Here is a 6,000-nt window from a genome sequence, read left to right on the forward strand (position 1 = left end):
TTATCCTCTGAAAATTTAGACCTCCCAAAACCATTAGTAACATTCTTACAAAGGACTTCATATTTCTCTCTTAGGGAAAAGGCAGAAAAATGAGATTATCCCATTCCTACCTCCACACACCCCAACAAATTTTGGCCTTTTCTACATCGGGATTCCTTGCATGATGGGAACATCTGTATGTATGGACTGTGTTTGCTGTTGTTAATTGAACAGGCACCTTTAAAGTGCAAGACCAGTTGTGAGATTATTAAAGGAGATTATTCAGTCTATCAGAAACATAGCTCAAATACAAGAGACTGGTGAGGCTGAGTGTTTTTTGTTTGTAGAAATCCTCCATTATACATTTCTATCTATGTATTAATAATAAAGTTCAAATAAGATAAACCATAGCTATGTCTTGGCTGATACACTGATCACAAGTTTTGCTCTTTTTAATATTTTCAAGCCTACCAAAGATTATTACCCAGGGATATTATTAGCATCAAATTAGATGCTAAATGAGTAACACTTTATAAATCTCAAAATATATGTAAATTTTAGCTATCATTAAACATGGAGTTTTCTCCATGCATACTATCAGCCATATCCCTTATGACAGACACTATCCCATATTCATTCTCTGTGCTTTATTAAAGCAAACCTGATTTTATTTGGATGGGCAATGTCCTTGGCTAAAAAGCTTTTTCCTTTAAGTATCTTAGCCTCCTTTGCAACTAGAAGTTCTTGCCAAAGTCTACTATGGATTTCTGGTAAAATTCTACTTTCCTGATAGAGATGCAGCACTCTCTTCCTTTTCCCTTCCTATTTCTTCTACCTATCTGTATCATAAACCTAAGAATGATGGAACAGCACCTTGCAAGTTGTAGGTGACTATGAAGATAAAACCCATATAATACAATGATGGAACATAATGGCAGGGGCCTGGGACATTGATAGCATTATAGAGTCACTGTGTGATTCCTGACATGCCTACTTTTTGTTTTTTTGTCTTTTGAGAAAATAAATCTCTACTTAGTTAAGCAATTGCAGTTGAATTTATGTGTAATAAGATACAACCCTAGAACATCCTAGGGAAGCAGATTTGGCTCAATGGATAGAGTGTCCGCCTACCACATGGGAGTTCTAGGATTCAAACCCAGGGCGTCCTGACCCGTGTGATGAGCTGGCCCAAGTGCAGTGCTAATGCGCTCAAGGAGTGCCATGCCACGCAGGGGTGTTCCCTGCATAGAGGAGCCCTACGAGCAAGGAGTACGCCCCATAAGGATAGCCGCCCAGCCTGGAAAAAGCTCAGCCTGTCCAGGAGTGGCACCGCACACACAGAGAGTTGACGCAGCAAGATGACACAACAAAAAGACACAGATTCCCGGTGTCGCTGACAAGAATACAAGCAGACACAGAACAACACACAGTGAATGGACACAGAGAGCAGACAACTGGTGGGGGGGGGGGTGCGGGGAAGGGGAGAGAAATAAAAAATAAATCTTTAAAAAAAAAAAAGAACATCCTAAATCATCCTGAAAACCTATTTCTTCAGGAAGATTTCTGGGATTAATAATAATAACTAACACTTGAATGGACTTTATAGTTTGCCAAGCATTCTCACACACTTTATTTCTTCTGATAGTCACACCAATCCTGTGACCTGAGTACTCTTTTCTTCATACTCTCACCTCTCTAGGGTTGAAAAAAATACCATCTGTTCTCACCACAAGCCTGTAACTTGCAGGTCCCTCTCTCCAGTCTTGAACTCTTCTGAGTTCTAGATTTGTTTTCCCAATTCCATTCTAGACACCCAACTCAATGAAAACATCAAAAAACTTGCCCCAAATAAAATTCATTATTTCCCCATTCCAAGCCCCCAAGAACTGTTCCCTTTCTTTGGATTCTTTTTTTTTTTTTTTAAAGGAAGTACCTGGGATTGAACCTGGGACCTCATACATGGGAAGCAGGCAAACAACCACTGAGCTACGCCCACTCCCAAAGAACTGTTCCTTGTACTGTATTTTTCTTATCTCAGTTGTGACAGTTTGAAGTTATTTTATGAATTCCAAAAAGAGAACCAATTCATTCCTGTGAGGAGTAAGACCCTTTCAACTGGACTACTTCAGTGAGGCATGCCTCTGGTTGAGTCTCTGTCCTCTTGCTGAGTCTGACAAAGAGAGACAGAGAGAGGCAGCAACAGAGATAGACAGATAAAGGAAACCGGCTTATTTGACCCTGTAATATGAGAGAAAGGACTCAGTTTTGTCCACAGCTGGGCTGCAAGGAGAAGCCACCAAGAGGTTCAAAGAGCTGAGGCCCAGGGAGAAAGAAGCCATTTGCCTGACAGCTTGCAGCTTGACTCAGGAAGAAAGGGAGCTGTCAAGAATACTAAAGGAGGCCCAGAAAGAAACAAACCCTTTGCCTGGTTGCCCACAGCTGAGCTCCAGAAATGGTAGATTCTGGAGGAGAAGGCAGAGACCTGGGCAGAGATCAGTGGCCATCTTGTTTTGCCACATGGCCAGACAACAGAATGAATAATAGCTGACTTTGCGAGAAAGCACCTCTAATAGTGCCTTGATTTGGACATTTCATGGCCTTGGAACTGTAAAATTTTACCTCAAATAAATCCCCTCTATAAAAGCCAACCTGGGAAGTGGATTTGGCTCAAGTGATTGAACTCCCACCTACCACATGGGAAGTAGCTGGTTCAGTTCCCAATGCCTCCTAAAGAAGACAGTTGGCTGACATGATGGGCAGGCATGGTGAGCTGATGCAACAAGATGACACAAGAGATAGAAGGAGGGAAAACATAATGAGAAATACAACAAAGCAGAGAGCAGAGGTGGCTCAAGTGACTAGGTATCTCCCTCCCACATTAGAGGTCCTGGGTTTGGTTCCTGATGCCTCCTAAGGAAACAAGGAAGAGGAACAGACATAGCAAGTACACAATGAGGGGGTGGGAAGAAACTTTTTAAAAATAAAATTTTTTTAAAAGCCAACCCATTTCTGGTACTTCACATAACCAGCCCTTCGGCAAATTAAGGTAGACCAGTTGCTTGTCATTTTCTTATTTTAGTAATTGACATTCACAAGCTAAGAACTTTAGAGTTATCCTTAACTTCTGCTATCTGCCCAAATCAATCAGTAACCAAGTCCTATGTGTTGTACATCAGGAATGGGTCTCAGGTCTATCTCTACTTCACAGTCACTGCCTGCATTTGGGTCCTTGCCATTTTGTGGTAGAAAAATTGTCACTACCATTTAACTGGCATTCTAAAAGAATAATCAGTAATTTTTTTCATTTTCATTTATACATTTATCAAATAGTTATACAGAACCTGCTACATACTACATACTAGGTTGTTAAAAATATGGTCTCAGCAAAACTCACCATGTTGTAGTAAGAAATGAGTGTTCCAAACAAAAATGAATCAAGTAAATATAGATTTAGCAAGTGATTTATTATGTTACTATTGAAAATGTAAAGTAATAGGAATAAAACAATTTCTTTGGCATTATTATGAATCAGTAGGAAACATTTTAGAAAAACTAATTCATTTAAACTTGATTTTATGGAAATATAAGCAAAACTAAAGAGTATAGTATGTCATTTAGAACAGTAAATACCAAAAGGTGTATGTCTTCTTGGAATGTAACTATCCCCAAAAAGTTTTTTGTTGTGATTTGGGAAGCATTGTATTAAACAAAATTAAATAGGTTTTCATGTTGTAAGACTTCTCAGAGTTCTTAATATGCTCACATGCATTATGAATCTTCCTGGATAGCAGTATGGTATAATTTTTCCTAAATTAATTGACCACAGAAACCTTTTAGAACACCATCTCCCAGAATCACAAGACACATGTTGGGAAACGCTGATTGAGAACACAAAACTATTTACTAAGTACTTGTTGTGACCAGACACTGCACTAGGAGGTCTGGGTGAGCAATGACCTTCAAGAGAGGAACACTTACCAAATCAATGATTCTGATAATGAATCAGATGTTCAATAAGAAGGTGGCATTATTCACCAAGATCAAACGGGTTCAAACAAAGCAATTATTACTTAAGTAAAAACCTGGTACTCACCTTGAACCTAAAGATTTATGCTGGCATCAAAACAAAAAAGTTTTACACAATAAAGAGATATGTTCTAGCTCATGACGTGGCTCCGGTAAGCTGTTTGGATGCTCAGCAGTTCATCCGCACTCTGGCATAGACCCAGAATTAAACATAAGAAAAAATTAATATTGATCCCTAGTGTACTTTTTTAAAGTCCCTGTTAAAACAATGTTGTAGAAGCCCACGGATCTTTAAAAGACATATGATTTTTCTGAGGACTAGATAATAGTAAAACTATATCAAGTCTTTGGAAAGGTAGGCTGTCTTAATACAAGAATTAGACCACAACTTTAATGGAGGAAATGGCCATTTGATCAAAGACCACTGAAAAAAATAGAGTCCATTCAGACTTATCAATAAAGGGCAAATGAATCATACCACTGTCTTACCCCACCTAGAAATTTTTCTTAATCAAGAACTCACTCCCTTTTCTCAAGATAAATTACCGGTTTAAATTTATTTTATTTCACACCCACAGCCTTCCACTACACACACATCCTGCTCCAAATTTTGAACTTTATCTTTTGAAATCCAAAAGACTCCTTCCTGCTTCTGAATTAAGAGTTATCCCAGGACAAGGAAGTCCAGAGGAAATTAGAAGAATTCCCCTATTGACAGCAATAAGAAAGTCTCTTACCTCCTTTAGTCTCCCCTGCAAAAGTTATTTCCCCTTCAAATGACCCGGTGGCTGATTGCCCCACCTGCCTGCTTCCAGCCTGGAAGGAGGTTTCCCCGACTAGATCACTGGGGTTGTCAGGGGAGCCAAGATGGCGGGCCTGGCCCGGGCGCCTGTAGATGCTTAATCCAACAGCCAGAGCTATGGGACCCTGAGAAAGGAAGCTCAGTACTCCCATTTGTGGGGGATTCGGTGTCCCAAGATAGTGAGTATGGCAATAACCTTCCCTCCCAAACCGTCAGAAGCGGGACGTATCACTCACCGCGGTGCTCCGGGTCGCTAGGGACCAAGACTGGTTGCTAAGGACGCTGCGTGAGTCTCTAAGACAGCCGGAAGGTTGCTCTTGTACCGTGACCAGGGCTTAGCCAATCAGAACTTTAAGTGCCACATTGTATTCAGTTTCGAAAGAATAAATGCAATATTTGTAAAAGATTTGCATAACCTTTGAAATAAATTCTAAGCACACAGAAATGATCTGTTTTAAATGCTGTACGTACGTGGACTATCCGGCTAGGGATAGCTTGTTAGTCTGTGGTATCTCTACGAATGTCTTAATGTCTCCTTCAGAGCTTCACCAAAAAAATAAAAGCTAAATTTAAAAAATTAAAAAGTATGCTTGCTATAAAAAGGTAGCATGTCTTAGAATCAAATTGTTGCCCATAAACTAGTTTTACATAGAAAATCTGGAGCTGCCTATTTCCTCAGCAGTCGGGATCGTGTCCTCTATTCCTGTAAACAAAGTATGCAGGCTGCTCTACTACCTATTCACCACAAGAGGGCGATCGGAACTCAAAAGAATGCCTAATTTTAAAGCTACTATCCAATAAAATCTAAATTAAATCCTTATAAAATTCCTGTGTCTACCAATGGGCGAGCAACTTCATATATCCCGCGAAAGTTTACTTTTTTTAATATATGGAAGAGCGCGGAAAAGCATTTCTGATTAAATCCAAAGCTAATACGCAAGGGTTGTCCTGGTGAAGAAAATAGCTTTAAAATAAATTAAAAACGTCAACAGAGAATTTAGCTAATGTGTACCTAAAATACACCAATCCTGAATTAAGATACCGTTCATAATAAGAACCAAATAAATCCTATTTGCTTGTGTGTGTTTAGTACGTGTTCATGAACAAATTTAAAACAGAAATTACAGTATGTGATCCCAGACTTCTCTAAAACATACCCCTCCTATTCCATCTGTAAGTTTAGTGTAGAAACA

At 39.4% G+C, this 6,000-nt stretch overlaps 1 protein-coding gene across 5 annotated transcripts in view; it reads right to left on the reverse strand.

Moving 5' to 3' along the window:
* Positions 1 to 5,532, reverse strand: part of TMEM232 (transmembrane protein 232) — a 310,133-nt gene extending 304,601 nt beyond the window's left edge. The window contains exons 1-3 of one of the 5 annotated variants that reach the window (XM_058276997.1): positions 5,279 to 5,532; positions 5,044 to 5,156; positions 4,073 to 4,193 (exon numbers count right to left, since the gene is read on the reverse strand). The gene's annotated coding sequence lies outside the window, so the exon portion shown is untranslated. Of the gene's footprint in view, positions 1 to 4,072; positions 4,194 to 4,742 lie in introns of all 5 variants that reach the window. The other 4 variants (XM_071209324.1, XM_058276991.2, XM_058277002.1 and 1 more) reach the window with 4 other exon arrangements.
* Between the last annotated feature and the right edge of the window lie 468 nt (positions 5,533 to 6,000).

Source organism: Dasypus novemcinctus, chromosome 2, assembly GCF_030445035.2.
Source record: "Dasypus novemcinctus isolate mDasNov1 chromosome 2, mDasNov1.1.hap2, whole genome shotgun sequence".
Classification (NCBI taxonomy): Eukaryota; Metazoa; Chordata; class Mammalia; order Cingulata; family Dasypodidae; genus Dasypus; species Dasypus novemcinctus.